The sequence below is a fragment of the Molothrus aeneus genome, unplaced genomic scaffold (genome assembly GCF_037042795.1).
Source record: "Molothrus aeneus isolate 106 unplaced genomic scaffold, BPBGC_Maene_1.0 scaffold_352, whole genome shotgun sequence".
Lineage (NCBI taxonomy): Eukaryota > Metazoa > Chordata > Aves > Passeriformes > Icteridae > Molothrus > Molothrus aeneus.
Window position 1 is genome coordinate 29,727 of NW_027099019.1, and position 2,283 is coordinate 32,009.

Genomic DNA, 2,283 nt, shown 5'->3' on the forward strand with positions numbered 1-2,283 from the left:
AATGGTTGGTAGGATGTTATCTACTGTCGGTTTCCACCTCCCTTCAAATGTAACCTTGGCACATCTCCCGGGACTCTCGGCAGGAGCCCCCTGAGGTGCAGGAGCTCCTATGGGACTCCTAATAAAACCTTGCATTAACCCCTGCTAAGAGTCGGCCCTTTATCATCTACCGCTGTCTCTGGTGTCTCTTGTGCTGCAAAGCCGACCAGCCCAGGTGCCCTCAGCACCCTCGGGGCACAGAGAGTGTCTCCCCCCAGCCCAGGTGCCCTCAGTACCCTCGGGGCACAGAGAGTGTCTCCCCGCTCTCGGCCGTGCCGGGGCTGCCGACTCAGGACCGGCCGAGGGTTCCTGAGGGGCTCGCACAAACCCGCTCGGCCGCTGATTGTGGTGGTGTTTGAGGGTCCTCCAGGACAAGGGAGGAGATGAGAATCTTGACTCCCCCTTTCAGAAGGCTGAAATATTATTTTATGATCTCTATTATATTAAAAGAAAATGAGATATTAGAACTACACTAAAAGAGCAAGGAGACATCAGAAAGCTGGAAAGGAATGAATAATAAAAACCTGGGACTGATCACAGCCCCGACACCGCTGGACCATGATTGGTCATCAAGTAGAAACAATGCACAGGAGACCAACCCAAGATGCCCCTGTTGCTAAACCATCTCCAGCCCACACTCCACAGCCACCAGATTGTTATTGGTTCCATTTCTGTTCTGAGGCTTCTCAGGAGAAAAATCCCAGCGAAAGGATTTTCATCAAACACGTCAGTGCCAGGTGATGGCACAGGCAGCATGGGCTGGCAGAGGTCACTGTGTCATCCCTGCCAGCCCAGGTGTCACAGCAAGGAGGAGAGAGTTCACCCTGTGCTCACACTGCAATACAGAGCAATACAACACAACACACACATTAACACAAGATTATAACCTTTTTCTATTTTCATTACATGTGGATTTATTGTTACAGGACACCCAAAACAACAAAAGCACCCAAAAAACAGCACTCATCTACCATTAACACCCCCTTCAAATGACACACAAACTCACCGTCCCTCCCCTCACAACTGCTAAATTACACCCCAGCAATCCTTGGTCCTCGGGAACGTGGTTCCCAGGAGCCTCCAAAAAATCCTCCTGCCTGACGAAATACCCAGTCCCTGGACGGTGCACGCCCAAACTTTGGCGATGAACGTCGCCTCGCAGACCGACCGGGACCGGGGAAAAAAAACCCAGCCGGGGGGCAAAAAAAAAAGAAAAAAAAAACCCAGCCGGGGGTGGCGGTTGGGAACCAGGCTAGGGATTTTTTACTCTAAATTTACAAATGAGCTGAAAAACCTGAAAAGCAAAAGTCACACGGTTAAATCCAGTCAGCATGCGCTCACACACTCAGAGATGAGCAGACACAGACAGACACAGACACATGCTCACGCACTCCTCCCATTTAAACGTTCCCTGTGGCTCTTACTCGAGACGCTGAAGAACGCGCTTCCACGCTTCTTCTGGCTGCCGCTCCTCGACGTCAAATGGTAGATTCTGGGGAAATCGGTAGCCTCGGGGACCTGTGAGACGACAGGAAGCGGTCAACGAGTGGCTGACAGCTAGGACTTGTCCCCGCTCTGGACCAATAAATTTTCTACCCAAAATCCCATAAAAGACAGATGAACAGTCAAGTTTTTATAACTGTTCTACCTAACTGTGACTATGTGCCAGGGCAGGGCAGCTCCGACCATAAGTGGTACAACGTAAGTACACACGATATAAGCCGACGCATACAGTGCAAGTGTACATGGAGTGTAAGTACATACAGTATAAGCCAACATAGGTACACACAATATAAGTACATACAGTATAAGCCAGCATAGGTACAAGCAATGTAAGCACATACAGTATAAGCCAGGACTTGAGGTAACTCTCTGGAAGATACTAATTCTTGAGCCCTATACCCTTTGAGAAGATAGAACCTATAGAACTTCTGCAGTCAAGTGAGGAGGGTGTAAGACGCTTCCTCCAGAAGTCCAAGAGAATGGCGTGGAAAAAAAGGCACTACCAAAGCCGGTAGTGAGAAGGAAGACGGATGAGAGCATCTTGTCCCTTTGAGACATTCCTGTCTCAAAGAGTAAAAATGTAAAGATGCCGGAATAAGGGATATCCGGAAAGGAACGTGACTAGAATATGGGCAATGTGGCACGGAATAGTGCCAATAAAGCATCGAGACGTGACAAAGGCCTGTGACACGTAAGACAATGGACACAGACTACATAACACAGACACAGATGACATAACAT

General features: G+C 49.1%; 1 long non-coding RNA gene across 1 annotated transcript; it reads right to left on the minus strand.

The window, feature by feature from the left end:
* Positions 1-442: 442 nt before the first annotated feature.
* LOC136570708 (uncharacterized) lies at positions 443-1,968 on the minus strand. The gene is made up of 2 exons (XR_010785561.1): positions 1,464-1,968; positions 443-874 (listed from the first exon to the last, which is right to left on the minus strand). It is a non-coding gene; the product is annotated as an uncharacterized lncRNA (long non-coding RNA).
* Between the last annotated feature and the right edge of the window lie 315 nt (positions 1,969-2,283).